Here is a 16,254-nt window from a genome sequence, read left to right as displayed (position 1 = left end):
CAGCCTGCAGGATTACACGAGATAGGATCGAGTCCAAGGGGGTCCCCAGCGAGGCGAGGCGAGGCGCGCCGGAAGGAATCTAAGAGTTTAATTAACTACCCCTTTCCCCAGCACACACGCCAAGTGAAGAGAGACCCAAATAGGCAATCCCCAAACCGTTTGATCAGAGGAAATTGGGTTTGTCTTTTCCCCCGCGTCACCCCTTCCTGTCTTTCAATCCATCAGGATTGTTGGTTTAAAAAAAGGGGGAGGGAGCATAAAATCGGGGGCGGGGCGGAGGAGAAGAGCGAACTGCACTTGAGAACCTGGGCTGCGCCAGGGTGAACTTCATCTCGCAGCTTACCCGCCCCCAGCTCCGCGCCGCCGGCTGCTCGCCCAGCGGGTCCTGCCCAGCTCGCCGCCCGCCCAGCCGCACGCACTCCCGGCCGCGCCGCCCCGCGCCCGCGCGCCCTCCGGAGCCGGGCACCGACCTCGCCGCTCGGGGCCGAGCCGGGGCGCGCGTGGGTGCGCGCCGAGCGGCCTGGATCCCGCGGCGGCGTCCGCGCTCCGCGTTTTCGCTCCCGCCGGGCCCCGGAGGCCGAGGGCGGGGTGCGCGGCGGCGCCGCGGCGCGGGGCTCCGGAGTCGGAGCGCACTCTGCCTGCAGCCCGCTGCGAGCGCCGCCTTCCGCGGCCGCCGCCGCCGCCGCCCGACAGCGCGCCCGGAACATGCCCGCCGCGCGCCGCCTGCGCTGACTTCCCCGAGGGGCCCCGCGGCCGGCGCGGCGACTTGCCGGGCTCTCTGGATGGTTCGCTGGCTGCCCGCCCTCGCCCACCCCTGACGCCGCGGACCGCAGCACCGCAGACCTGCCGCGGCGCGGAGGACCGTCCAGCCGACCGCTCTCTGCCTCGCGCGGGGTGAGTGGCAGCCCGGCTCCCGCCGGCTCTGCAGAGGGGCTGCGGCGCGGCAGTGGGGGGCGAGCGCCGGACGGGAAGGGCTAGGCACCCAGGGGGTCACTGCGGGAGGTTGGGGGGGGGGGTGCTGTGCTGTGACATCCAGGCTGGGCCGGCAGAGCAGACAGCAACGGAGAAGGGCATAATCTGCTTGTTGGGCTGTGTAGACGGTGAAAGCAGATACTAGGTTGCAGCACCGACAGGGCTTCAGATAGGCTGTCCGCATGGCTCCGGTTTGCTGCATCACTACCAACTCTTCCCCTGATTCTCTCCTACGTGGAAACCCGTTCAGTGGCCCCAGAGTCGGGGCGATGAGGGGCGCAGGGAGGCGAGGGTCCGTCGGCGTGTGTCCGCCGCTTGGGATCTCCTGTCACCTACTGGCGTCCGGAGGGAGGGTGATGATTCCCTCCCAAGGCTCTGCGGGAAGGGCCGGTTGCTTTTCGGCAGGGGTGCTTCGGCTCCCCCGCGCCCCCCACCCCCATCTTCGACAAAGGTATTTTCTGAAGGTAGCACGTCCCTGGAAAAGAATGGGAGCGTCTTCCTCCCTTTTCGGCAGAAAAAAAGTTGGAGAAACTGGGCATGTTAATTATTAGCAGGGCTGGGACTCGGGATGCAGCAGAAAGCTGTTAAAATTTCATTGCCCTCTAAGAAAAACAAACGACATCGCCAGTGACCATCGGCAGTGCCATATTATCTGGGGGGCCTTGGGGGTAATTGCCCACAGATTGTCTTCAGGAGCCTGAAGAACGACATACGGATGGCACCGCACTGAGTTCCAGCCTGCCTGAGGGCGATTCAGAGTCAGAACCCAAAGGTGTTCGATTGCTGATTTTCTAAAGAGTATGGGAGGCAAGTGCGGCCATGAACAAGGTGAAGAGCGCAGCCTGGGAACCTGCCTAAAAGGAAAAAAGCCCCTGGAAAGATGTGGCCTCTCCGGAGAGGTTCACATGCATCTGTGCTGTAAAAAGCATGCATGTGTATGTGACTTTTAGAATGGATTTGATGCAGGACGCTTTGTACCTAACAAAATCGAACGTGAGCATGCCTTACAGTTTCGTGTCCCTCTCTCTTCATTTTAATCAGCTGTGTGTGCAGCTGGTGTTACATAATTGACGTGCTTCACCCTCAGATTATTTTTTAATGTACTTTTGGAGGAAGGGGAACTTCTGCTCTCCCTTCAGACAAGCCCAAGGTGTAGACCAGCAAGGGTTGCTGGATGTTTGCCCTGGTCCGGCTCCAGATGTGTGAGCTCAGCTGTTGCCTGTCACTTAGGTGACAACTGGCCTTTTCCCACTAAGCCTTTGCTGTCTCCATTCTCCTCAGCAAAGTGTCAGTGTTCAGCCGCCTTCTATTATCAAGAGTGGACTGCAGCCCCTTGGGGAGGCGGCAGTCTTGTTTGACCATCCTCAACAATATGTGTTTTCAGACTCTAGGAAGGGGGGGAAATCCCATGACAGCAAGATAGATACATTTTGAATTGAGCACCAACTTAATCCAAAGATTCTGCTTTAATCAAGACAGCTCTGGAAGGATGACGCAATATTTGTCAAGCCTTTTTCCCTGGAACAATATTTACTCCCACCAAGGGATTTTAAACTTAAACAGCAGCCATTTATCTTGCTGTCTGGTGGGGCCTGGTTCGGGTTGCCTCCAGTGGGGTCCTAGCCTAGGTGGCTGGTTTGGCCTGGGACAGGAATCTGTCATTGTAACCCAGCTGGAGCCCGAAGAAAGCAAAATACAGCACCTGCTGGTACCAGGGGGGGGTTTCTAACTGCCATCAACTGGCCAGTCAGGAAACACAGAAGGAGATATTTTACAAGCCCTTCCAGAAATGTTTATACAGAGGATTTAAAGGTTAACAATGCATGTGTTCTACATATTAAAACTAAAGGTTCTGGAAACAAATGGACATTACCCACAGTTAAGAGTCAGCACGCTTGCTGATGGACTCGAAAATCTGTTTTAATAAGTCATGGCTAACAATAGTGACTCATTCTTGTGAATAAATCTAGGAAGGAAGGAAAGAAGGAGGGAAGGGAAGGATCAAGGGAGGGAGGGGAAGAGAGGAGGAAAGGAGGAGGGAAGAGCTGGATGGTACATAGAGGTAGCCATATTGATGTGAGCAAATGGGTTTAGTAAATTAATTTTTCCATCCTTAATTTGGTACTTACTGTTGATTTGTCACTGTGTGATCCTGTTGGTTTACAGGTTTGTTTGTTTTTTTTAAGAAAAGTTATATATTTTACTAAAGTGACAGATTCAATCAGTTCTGCTAACAATACCAATGAAACTTAAAAAGTTTATCATGTTTTTATAATCAACTTCCATGGAACCACCATTTGTCTCTGTAATAAAGGAGATTGCAATGAGTCAGCTTTGGTCATGCAAATAAAATCTAATATCAGCTGGGAAGAAAAAAAAAACCTTGTAGGGTTAATAGCTAAACTATTAAGTTTAGAGTCAGATGTGGGTAAAAGTCTGATTGCTACTAATATCCTCTCCTGTGATAATTCTGAAAAGACACAAAAGAAAAAGTTAAAATTTGAGGTTTCTTTAATGAAGGATTTGAAAAATTAAGCTGAAATCTAAGTTTTAAAAAGTGGCATTATAAAATAATTTTTCTAAAAACTTTGATAATTCCTTGAAAGCAAAACACAGAGTTGAATATTATGAGGGATGTTCAAATTATTCATGGAATGGAAGGAGAATCTTTAAAAATGACCTTCCAGTAATTAAGTAACTCTTAATGGCCTAAACCTGTAGTTTGTATTTTCCAATATTATGGGAAATGATTTTCAGAAAAAATTACCATTACCAGTATTCTAGTTAATTGCAGTCAGTTTTCTGGTTAAAGTAGTTCATAAAGAATAGATTTTTCCTTTTAAAGAAGGGAAGTAATTTAAAAAGTCAAAGTGATTCTCATCTGTGCATAGAAATGTTAAGGATGCCACTTGACCAGGATAGACTCCTTCCTGTTGGAAAGATAGCTCTCTCTCTCTTTTCCCCTCACTTTTTGTAAAATAATATCAATTGTTTAACTCTTATTAGTGTGAGAATATTCAATTTGCTTATAGCCACATGTAATTATTCCATAATAAAGAGGTGTTAAGAAAGTGAATGAATTGGATTTCTTGGTTGGTTGGTTGGTTGGTTGGTGTTTTAAGGGACCCTTACGGCTTTTTCTTTTGGTCACAGAACAAAGCATTTTCATTTTGTGCACTAACATCTTTGGAAGGCTGTCGTGAGAGCAAACACACTGGAAGAAGAAAGTCCAATAATCTAGGTGCCAAGTCCCGTATTGTTGCAGTTCCTCGAAACCTCGGGCAGCATGTGGGGCCAGCGCTCCAGAGCAGGGTACGGGGACAGAGATGGCACCCGGAACCACAGCAGTCCCCCCACTTCTGGACTTCACCATCTCCCATAGACACAAGTGTACCCCCTCAGCTCCCACCACCACCCCGTAACACAAGACCACACTCAATTTGCAGCTGTGCTGAACTGAAGTCAAGGAGGGTAACTGCATGTGTGTTGGTGAAGGAACGCTTGGAGCAGTGGAAATGGGGGATCCAGCTAAGCCCATGTTTCCCTCATTCCCCTCTCTCCCGAAGGAGGGATGGTGGGAAGAGGCATACATTCCAAGTTGGAGCATGCTGATGTCATGACGCTTCTGGCGCGGAGATATGACAGAATAATCGGATCACTTCCCTGTGTGCCAGAATGACACGATTTTTCCAAGAACCAGTCCTGAGCCCGTGGTCCACTGGCACTATTTCCAGTTACTAGAGGGGATCAGACCTCTCAAAGAAAATGGAATAATTCCTCCTGTGTTTCTGTGTTGTTCACTTGTTTAGACTAAATTCCAAATGCATTTTGGTCACTTTTGAAGGGACCTCTCTAGGAACAAGAGTGATTGCCCATCCTGAAGGGATTAGACCTTTCCAGCTTCATTTCCTTATAAAGAGAGATTTTAAATTTAAAATACAAATAAAAATGTCAGCAAGGCGGATGCCAGCGTAAACATTTTGAAACTTAAAGCTGTAAACTAGCAAACAGCTTTCATTTACCTTACCTAACTTTCCCCCAACCACACCCCCAATCCCCCACCCCTATCCCCCATCCCCCATCCCCCATCCCCCCAACCCCTGTCCCACTTAACTTTACTTAACTTCCCACCCGCCTTCTGTAAGTTTGGTCCTAAGTGATCCCTCTGACCAATTAAACTGCAGTTGTATTTTTCTCACTGGTAGATTTGGGGTCAACTCTTGGGAGAGGTGCCTTTCATTTCTAGTGGATTGCACTTCAGGAAAAAAAAAAAAGTTAGGGCTGTGTTATTTCAGTTGTTCTAGAACTGAAGTCATATACTTCTAAGAGTTTTGACCCAATTGCTGATTTATAGCATTCCCCAGCTTTTGCTTTGTGTATGCTTCTCTGTTTCCTTCTTTTCTCATTGGGTCTCTGGAAAGAAAGATTTGTCAATAATACGGTGGAAATATTGCAGTCAGATGCAGACCGGTAAGTAGACGACTCAGTGCAGTGTGCTCTCACTCAGCTGCCCTTCTTTTATCCGAGGCAGATCCCACAGCTCGCAATTATGGTCTTTGACTTTGGTAACAATTCTGTTTGAAATGTTTCCAATTACACACAATATTGGCGGCATGTAGCAGCTGCATGCCAAAAAGCATTTCGAAGCATGTTCCAAGAATCAGGCTGTGATTGCTTTTAATTTAAATAAAGGCTATTTGGTTTCCTGTGAAGTTTTTTATAACCACCTCCCCCCCCCCCATTTTTGTTGCCTTAAAAAAAAAGTCTGATATAAAGTAGCCACCACTTAACAAGATACAATATTGGTCCTGGTTTGTAGGATGGCCCTTTGCTTTGAGCAAGCATAACTGAACTTTTCATTAAAGGAAATTTTAAAGAAACATTGTACAGTAGTTTGGATTTCCCCAAAGAATAAGAAGGGAAGAGGTTATCTGATCACATACTGTAAGTAGCTAATGTTTTCAGGTTTCCCCGCCCCTTTCTTCTTTAGCCAAATATCATTCTAATTATCTTTGTAGGGGCACCTGGGTGGCTCAGTCGGTTAAGCCTCTGACCGGTTCAGGTCATGATCTCTTCGTGAGCTTGAGCCCTGCACCGGGTTCTGTGCTGACAGTTAAGAGCCTGGAGCCTGCTTCAGATTCTGTGTCTCCCTCTCTCTCTGCCCTCCCCTGCTCCCACTCTGTCTCTCTCTTTCTCAAAATTAAATAAACATAAAAAAAAAAAAAATCCCCTTGTGGGGAAACTTAAATTATCTTTTTAGGTCACTGGAGACTATTTGACATACTGTCTTCAGATTTTTCTATTTTACTTTTGTGAGCCCATGATCATGTGTTAAAAATACATTAAAAGAGTAGAGAGGTCAATAAGAATATTCTTTAAAGGAGTGGTGGGGGCGGTGGGGGGGGGGCGGTAAGGGGGGAGACCAGCAAATAATTCCACCATTCTGCAGCAACCAGGCCCTCCAGATCTGCCCCCTCTGTGGGGTTGAAATTTCTGAACACTGAAACCTTTTAAAACAGTAGTGGTTTCAATCTTTTAATAGCTACCAGATATACCTGACTTATTAAATCTGAAAATAAGAAAATATACACTCTCAGGACTTGGAGTGAAGCGATTGGTTATAGCACCCGGGCGGCGGGGGCGGGGAGGGTTCTGTTTCCAGGATAGTTTGTTGGCCCATTTGAAATGTAACACCTAGAGCTAGAGGGTATCCAATAACTGAGGTGCTAAGATGGTCCTTATTAAGGTGTTTTCACATAGGCTCTTTCAATCCTGGCAAAAACATCCTATAGAATATAGTGCTTCTTTGGGTTGAACAGTAGTTGACTTGCATAAATGCCAACATCTCTTCTGGCATTTTTGGAAATCTTCCATAGTGTAATAAATAGTGCTGTATAATCCAAATTTGTAAATGCCATGTTTCATGTAGCCCCTGTAGAGACAGCTGAAATTAACCCAGGCTGCTAGGAATCATTGAGATCCTGGAGGCTACTGCCTAAATCCAAGGTACTACCATTAACGAACGATAGTGAAGGCGTTTGATACAATCTAGGAGAAAGTGTGAGGTTCGATTTCATATAGCAGTGTCTTGTGAAGAAGTGCCCTCCGACTGATGCTTAGACTTCTCCTTTATCCTTGAAACACTGTCTTGCAATTAATTTTAATTCTAAAAATTTCCTTTTTAGAGGAAATTTGCTCAGCTCGAGGTAAAATGAGGTTTATGTTGCTTTATCAGCTGAGCACCCCAGCCTGCCAGATACATGCCCCACCAGGGCCCATTGCTATAGTGACAAAGCCCACAGTAACCATGGTTGAAATAGAAAGTCTATTAAAACCCTTTTCTATATTGGCCATCTCCTCTGCCCTAGTTAAAATGCTGTCTTCTGGACACACACACACACACACACACACACACACAAATACAAGTGCATATATACCACTCTTTCAGTCTAAAAATAGTAAACTGATTTAAACCATGTTACAGTTTCACCAAAAGCATTTGCGCTTCTTTTTTTTTTCCTTTTATCTCACTGATAAGCAAATAATATGGTAATCTCCTGAAGACACTCAGGACTTGTTAACCGTAATTGATATTGCCAACTATGTTATTTACATGCTTGGATAATCTAAGGTCCTTAGTTAGGATCTGAAAAAGAGCTAGTGTGGCATTTTGTTTTGTTTTAAAACATCACTTCCAAACAATTTAGGGAACGGTTAGATTTTATGTGCAAAGACTGCTTAGTGCTCCAGTGTTGAAACACTTATTCTAATGTGCGTCAAAAAAAAAAAGACGGCATTTTAAATTCTTCTGTGACTATGTAATAAGTGTGTTCGGAGCTTGGAGGATGTGCATGTTACATAATTTTTAGAAAGAGATAAAGTGAGGTCTGAAGTACCTTAGAGAATCACAGATGTTTCTTGTAAGAAAATCCATATGCTTCCTACAAATTTTGAACTGCTTTCTGATGCTTAGCCTTGTTAATTGCAAGGATCACATGAATAATTTCATTGAGTTCCTTAGTTCTTATTTACGCGAGCCTTGAGAAAGGAGCTGAAGTGATAAATAACTTGCTCCCCTCACCTAATTCTAAAGTGCTTTGGCCCTTATGTTTTTGTGAATGTGAAGGGAGGGAATAAAATATACAGAGAAGATGTTTGTGTTTAGTTAACGTAATCATGTAAGTTTCCTTTGTGGGCCTTCTATAAGCTTAAACAGCTTGCCAGGCTAATAGCCAAAAACATGTCCTTAAGTACTGCCAAACATGTTAAAGGCAGACCAGTCTTTCTTCATATTGAGGTGTTAGAAATTTTTTTTTGACCTTCTGAATTTTAAGGAATAAACCAGAAAAATCACTCTCTTCTCCCCGTCCTTATCTGTGAAACCCAAAATTATTATTCATTGCAGTGCTGACATGAGAAACTGATAGGAATAATGATATTTATTTGAGAATGTTTTAAACTAGCTTGACTTGGATGTTTAAGGAGGAAGCAACCAGCTTGCTATGGTGTATGATGGGTCTTTTGCTATTTATATGTTTGTCTTGCCCGTTGACACTGGCTTTTTACTTTGGTTCAGTAACTTTTGGCAAGTACTGGTCAGTTTATCCTGTCTCTTCTTGAGCAGAGCTTCAAGAATAGTGCTAGGGTGCCTGGGTGGCTCATTCAGTTAAGCGTCCTATTTGGCTCAGGTCATGATTTCATAGTTCGTGGGTTTGAGCCCTGTGTCAGGTTCTGTGCTGACAGCTCAGAGCCTGGAGCCTGCTTCAGAAACTGTCTCTCTCTCTCTGTCCCTCCCTGGCTCACACTCTCTGTCTCTCAAAATAAATAAACATTAAAAAAAAAAAAAAAAAAGGAATAGACAATAGTGATGTGGTATAATAATGCAAAAAAGACAGCTTTTCTCCAGTCTCTTTCTGAAAATCAGGAAAATTAGACTGTAATATAGCTGTGTGATTTTGGGGAGGCCTCTCAACCTCTCTGGGCCTCAGTTTCCTCATATTTAAGTGAGGGAATTAGGCTGGATCAGTACATATTAACCAAAGGTTTGAATCATAAATGTCTTTGCAGCTTTTTCAAAATACAAATACACAAAGATTTTAAGGCAGGAGGTTTTGAGTGTGGTCTTGCACATTTAGCCTGAAAAGGGTTCGTAGGTAATTCGATGCGCAGCTGTGGTTAAGAGCCACTAAATCAGATGATCTCTAAGATTTCCTTCTAGTTCTAAAATTTTGTTTCTAATCCTACTAAGCTGAACTGCTTTTCTTTCCTTCTTTCCTTTCTCCCTCCTTCCTTCACCTCTATGTTTATTCATGTTGCTGTCAAAAATTTATAGATACCGCGGTAGCCCAGCTTCAGGATGGTCTATGTTCTGCTCTTGTAAATACTACTGGTAATTAATGTGAGGGAGGGACCATGTCTGCTCACCATTGCATACCCAATGCCTACCTAACATGGCCCGGCATATGACAAATAGAGAGAGCCGAGAAAGTCAGGAAACTTTTTGAAAATGTAATATTACGTTCCAAAATGACATGCTCAATATGCTTTTTGTCAACATTCCAGATACCTTTCCAAATTAAAAACAATGGATATAATTGTTCATCTGAAAAACAACATGACAACTATATCATTTTCCTTCTGTGTCCAGACTTTTGGAATATCCCGTAGTGTATCGATTATTTTCGGGGGTCCAGATTAACAACTGCTCTTACTGCTTTAAATTCAGAAATACAGAGGGGCGCCTGGGTGGCTCAGTCGGTTAAGCTTCTGACTTCGGCTCAGGTCATGATCTCACGGTCCGTGAGTTCGAGCCCCGCGTCAGGCTCTGGGCTGATGGCTCGGAGCCTGGAGCCTGCTTCCAATTCTGTGTCTCCCTCTCTCTCTGCCCCTCCCCCGTTCATGCTCTGTCTCTCTCTGTCCCAAAAATAAATAAAAGTTAAAAAAAAAAATTTTTTTAAAAAAAAAATAAATTCAGAAATACAGAAATAACAAGTGTCGGCAAGGATGTGGAGAAAAAGGAGTGGAGTGTAAATTAGCAGCCATTGTGGAAAACAGTATGGAGGTTCCTCAAAAAATTAAAAGTAGAAACACCATATAATCCAATAATTCTACTATTGGCTATTTATTTACCCAAAGAAAACAAAACACCACTTTGAAAAGACGCATGCACTCCTGTGTTTATTGCAGCACTATTTACAATGGCCAAGATATGGAAGCAACCTAAGTGTCCATCAATAGATGAATGGATAAGGAAGATGCGGTGTATGTATAATACATATAATGTATATACATATATAATATATGTAATATATTATAGTATAATGGAATATTACTGAGCCAAAGGATGAGATTGTTCCATTTATGACAACATGGATGGACCTAGAGGGTATTATGCTAGGTGAAATAAATCAGACTGAGAAAGACAAATACCATATGATTTTACTCATGTGGAATCTAAAAACAATAGATGAATAAGCAAACAAATCAGATCTCTAAGTAGAACAAGCTGATGGTTGCAAAATGGGTGAAGGGGAATAGAAGATACAGACTTCCAGTTATGGAATGAATAAATCGCAAGAATAAAAGGCACAGCATAGGGAATATAGTCAATGATATTATAATGGCGTTGTGTGGTAACAGACGGTAGCTACATTTGTGATAAGCGTGGCATAACATATACAAGTTGAATAAGTTGTACACCTGAAACTAATGTAACATTGTAGGTCAGCTATACGCAAATTCAAAAACAGTTTAATAAATAAGTAAACAATAAGAGGAAATTTAAAAAAATAATTTATTTTTAAAAAATAAATTCAGAGGCACTTCTGAAAAGTTATCTGGAGGTTGGGAAATAAAGGAGCAGATAATTTAAAGTGTAATTAACCTACTGTTAAAAAATAGTTTATCTTATGAAAAACACTAAGTGTCCTTACCTTTTGGTGCCTGTATGTGTTGAATGAATGAATGAATGAATGTGCAGTTTTCTGTGGTCATTCTAATGTGTATCAGTTTGAGAAACATAACCCAACCATAATTGCTATAAAGGTTTCAGAACTCATCTAACAAACTTACAACTTCATTACAATTTTAAATCTCATTTTATTACATTTTAATTATGGTCATTTTAATTACAAAGGTCAAAATTCTTCAATAGATTTTTACCAATATAGTGTCTTTTTATTATTATTTATTTATTTATTTAGAGAGAAGAAGCAGGGAAGAGGGGCAGAGGAAGAGAGAGAATTTTTTTTTTAATGTTCATTTATTTTGAGAGAAAGAGAGTGCAGGGGAGGGGCAGAGGGAAGGGGATCTGACACAGGCTCTGAGCTGACAACAGGGAGCCCAGTGTGGGGCTCAAACTCACAAACCTTGAGATCATGACCTGAGCCAAAGTCAGAGGCTCGACCAACTGAACCACTCAGGTGCCCCTGCCAATACAATGTTTATTAATAAAGTGTGTGTCTGATTAAGCCCTTCGTCCTTTTCAACAGCAGAAATGCCAATTCCTATTTTTTTTTATTAGTGTAGTAAGCTAGCTAATTATAACTATTTTTTTATGGCCAGCAATTATTTTCATTCTTTTACAGACATGAATGCATATCATATATTTCATAACATATGAAGTGCTTTAAAACTGTCCAGATCCATATTATACAGAGGCTCATATCCAAAATGTATATATATTTCTTGTTCTAGATAAATCAGAGTCTTAATAAAATATGATAAGTATGCTCTCAGTTTTTCTCAAATAACTGTGATGCATCTGAAAGTTTTATTTTCAAACATTGAAAAATTCTTGGTTACATAGTTTTATGGAAATTGATTAAAAGAGTTTATGAGCCATTTTGTTTCTTTGCTTTTTCTTATTTGGTCTTTGAAAATGGATTATTTCCTATCATTATCCATTATTACCCTTGCTGTAGAATAGCAAGTAAATTTTAAAAAATCCGTCATTATCACTACTGGCTGTGCCTATATAGTATAGACAAATAAACAAAAAAGGAAATTTATACTTACATAGCTTACTTATTTTTTGTTGTTGTTGTTGTTATACATTGCTGTTATATGTTATATGTTGCCGTTTTTGTGGGTGGGGTTTTGTTTTATTTGTAATTAAAAGAAGGACCTTAAAAACACACCATTCTAAAAGCTGGATAACTGTCCAGTTTCCTTTGACCTTTCACTGTATAGGATGACCAGTAGCAAAATCAGCTAACCTCAGCTCAGTTTTTCCTACTGGATGTCCATTGCCAAGTCAAATAATCAGGACATTAGAGTGGAAATTTCTACCTGAATTAATCTACTTGTGTTGTTTGCATAATGTAACTGGAAAACTCTCTCTCTTAGCCATTATATGAAGAGATACTCTGAGGCATTTTAGTCAGGAAAAAGATTAAGTTGTAGCTAAACAGGGTTTAAGGATCATTGGAGATAAATTGAGAGCTGGTTCAAAGTATTGTATAAAGCTTTATTATTTGTAAGTTTCACTTTTTTCTGACAGTTCACAGCTAATCTCCTTGTTTGACTAGACTTGACAAGCTAATATAAAAGGACAAGTTTAGGTTTGTCCAGGTGGGATCATAGCTCACTGCATCTTTTCAGGTCTCTGCTCAAAAGTCATCTGATACAGGGGAAGCTTTCCCTAATCACCCTGTATACAATGGCAGCACCCTTGCCTGCCCCGGACATTACCCAGCACTCCTGAGACCGCTCAACCTGCTGACTTTTCTCCATAGCACTTATCACTATCAGACAGATACTTAGTTATTATAGCTGTCTGTTCCATGAAGTAGTCTCTATGCTGTCTCCTGCTTTATCCTCAATCTTAGAGGCACATAGAAGGTGCTTAATAAACACCTGCAGAATGAATGACTGCAAAAAGATAGGGAGCTGTCTGCGCTTCAAATTGGGGCACCTCCTCCCCAATCTAACAGTATGTATTGCTGGGTGAGTTAGAGAGTTTTATGCTTATGTTCTTATTTTATAGTAAAGTTAGCAAATGGCTACCCTCATTTTACCGGATAAGCATTTGTGGACCACTTTAATGTTATATATAAAATAAAGACAAAGAGAACCCAGTATTTTGTTTTTATCCGAGTGTGAATTTTCAGAACAAAGATTTTTCTAGGTGTTGTTTGGATTTGTATGGGCATTTTGTTTTGTTTTGTTTTTGCAGCTCAAGTAAGGTTTCTGAGCTGTTTCCTTCCTTGTCTGAATAAAGCCAGAGGAACATGATAAGAATATGAGGGAAAAGACTGACAGAGTACCCCTCCTCCCCTCCCCTCTACCACAAAGTGACCAGTGAAATGTAATCAAATAGCAGATGGATCGTATTAATAGAAGATTGAATATTCACAGCAGGGAAGCTATGTGACTTACCTCTTCATAATGTATCCAAGCTACTCTGTAACCTTTACCAAAAATAGAGGCAGTATCTTGAGACAGACTTGTGCTGTTGCCTTGTATGTTAAAACAAGGGTAACAGTGGGCCATCTTTCACTCAAGAAATCATCTGACTTAAATTCCAGAGGTGAAAAGCTAATCCTCTAAGTGATTTCAACTAGCTTACTAGGAAACCTTGTTGCTTAAAATTATTATTTTAATGTCTCAGGTTCCAGGGCTAAATGGGCATTGGGTCAGCTCTCCTGTTAAGGAGCTGAACCCACTTATTTGTCCAGAAATTACATCTTTTGACTGGGGTGGGGGGTGGGGTCTTTACTACTAATAAGACTAATACCTCCAACATACCCAAAGCCTTGCAAACTCATTTACCTTTACTGCATCTTTGTGTGGAGGTTTAACTGAGATTTTCCCAATTTACTGTTGAAGAAGCTGCCTGTTAGTTCAAGATGCACCTTCTTAAGGAGCTTTGGTTTGGCAGATCCTAAATAAATGAATGTTTGTAGTTCAGTTTGTGGAAAGAAAGAAGAAAAAAGCAAGAGGGAAAATAAGCAAACACTTGAGACTTCTACAAAATTGTTTGATGATGTTTTATTGTTTTGTAAATATTGATGTTTACATTCGTTCTATATTAAATGCTTTTAGATAATTACAGCCTCTCCTTTAAAACAATTTTTTTTAATGTTTATTTTTGAGAGAGACAGAGTATGAGCAGTGGAGGGGCAGAGAGAGAGAGAGGGACACACAGAATCCCAAGCAGGCTCCAGGCTCCAAGCTGTCAGCACAGAGCCCAACACGGGGCTCCAACCCACTAACCATGAGATCATGACTTTAGCTGAAGTCATGACTTTAGCTCAACTGCCTGGGCCACCCAGGTGTCCCAATTACAGCCTCTTCTATCACTAACTTGCATGTGATCTTGGATAAGTCACTTAATTTTCTGGACTTCTTATCCGCTCTTTGTCTTGGTTTCCTCAATTATAAAAGGAGGGTCCTGATGACCTTTTAGGCTCAAAATTTCTGAATTCTAAAATACTGAATTTGGAGGCTGCAACTTCAGGGAGGATTGGTAATAAATAGGAGCTGATTTTTTTAAATCATTAATTATCACTACCTAAGTCTCAGGCTAGAATTATTTAATAGTGAACTCAAAATTATTCATTTTAGCCAGGTGAGACTTTAAAACATGGTTTCCTTATTCATGATTCAGTGTGGCCAGTTCAGCATTCAACAATAGCTATGTTTTAAAGACCTAAGAGAAATTATACACTTCCCCTTACCAAAATTTTGGTTTAATAGGTTACATTATAGTTTAATATGAGGAGCTTAAAACTATAGTAATATTCAGAGCAAATCGTTAATCTGACATAGTTACAACAATGGCATTCTTATGTTCATACTAAAAATTAGAAATGTGTATACTGTGTTTGTGCATGGGAAATGTGGAAAACTTAGAAAGTAGAACGCAAAAGCAGTATGTTCACTTTCTTTTGTAATCACATTGTGATTATAACTTTGTTTAACCTGTGTGTGTCCATCGACCAAATTGGAACTAATTTGGGGAAGTGTAGAGAGGCTGGAAAATAAAAACAGCCCAGTTTAGTTGCATTCCTAATATCTTTGAAACTGTAGTAATATTCTTATCTCCCCCACTCCCCAAATAAAAGCTAGTGAAAAATATGCAGTACAGTGGTGAAACTCTTTCTGTATTAACCTGAAACACCACATGTTGGCGTATGTCACCTTACCTGCTGGCCTGGGTGTTCGTTTTTATAGCACTGTGATTAATTAACTCTGTAACTTTTAACCAAATTCTTAGGGCCTTGGATCACATTCACGTTCTAATTAGGCTGAACCCAAAGTTACAAATGGCCCACCGGGAAGTCCTATAACCATCTGTGTTATATCTAAGAAGATGGAGTTTATGAATTGTTCAGATGAACATAGCAATGAGCCGTGGCACATCTCCTGGCAGATTCATAAATGACTATGAAGTGCTGTTCTAATAGGAAGGACTATCTATATAAATGTGACATTAATAATCACCAGTTTGAATCTGGGTCACTCGAGCCATGACTCAAAGATCAAACGCTATCAGCTGGTAATGAGTGTGTGAAAGGGCTGCAGGAAGGCATTCCATTTCTTAATGACACCTTTGTGGGCCTTCTCAGCAGACTGTTAGAGGGTGGGCCAGAAATAAAGTCACGTATGCCCTCGGTTGGGAGGCTGGCCCTCCAGGTTACAGCTGGCACACTTTTGCAGAGATGTTTTGGGAATAGTTCACAGTGGTTTCTGCTGCTCTGGCTCCTTAAGCGGATATACAGAAACTTTCATCTTTTGCCTCTTTCCCTGACCATTTATTTGCTTCAGAGTGATGGTAGTAGCTCTTTTTTCATAGTCTCTGTCTTTCCTTTTTCTTTTCTATGCTCTGAAAATAAAGAGAGATGGCACTTACAAATGCATGTTAATCATTGAATGCTAAACTTCCCCACTTTTTTTTCAATTCAGGGACATCATTTTAATTTCAACACACCATTATTGAGCCCTGTGGTGAGCTGGGCTCTGTGCTAGGCTCTGGAAATACAAACATTGTGTAGGAGTGGTTTCTTGTCTTTAAAGACCTCGCGGTTGTGTAGGGAAGGAAGGCATTGCAGTGCTTCCTTGTGAAACATCCTTGTGGTGGAGGCAGGAATAGAGAATCGTACTAGATGTAGTAGTGGCACAGAGGCAAAGGCAGAAGTCCTCATCAAGGAAGGCTTCAGAGAGGGGGACACGGTTGAGCTGGATGCTAATGACTGCACAGGAGTTGGCCGTGGCATTCGAACTGGAGAATGACTCATCCTGGGCAGAAGCAAAAGTGTGTGCAAAGGCAGGAAAATGAGA

General features: G+C 42.0%; 1 protein-coding gene across 1 annotated transcript in view; it reads left to right on the top strand.

The window, feature by feature from the left end:
- Nucleotides 1–812: 812 nt before the first annotated feature.
- Nucleotides 813–16,254, top strand: part of PRICKLE1 (prickle planar cell polarity protein 1) — a 114,367-nt gene continuing 98,925 nt past the window's right edge. The window contains exon 1 of the mRNA XM_042946273.1: nt 813–894. The gene's annotated coding sequence lies outside the window, so the exon portion shown is untranslated. The remainder of the gene's footprint in view (nt 895–16,254) is intronic.

Source organism: Panthera leo, chromosome B4 (assembly GCF_018350215.1).
Source record: "Panthera leo isolate Ple1 chromosome B4, P.leo_Ple1_pat1.1, whole genome shotgun sequence".
Classification (NCBI taxonomy): Eukaryota; Metazoa; Chordata; class Mammalia; order Carnivora; family Felidae; genus Panthera; species Panthera leo.
This window is presented reverse-complemented; position numbering and strand designations above follow the sequence as displayed.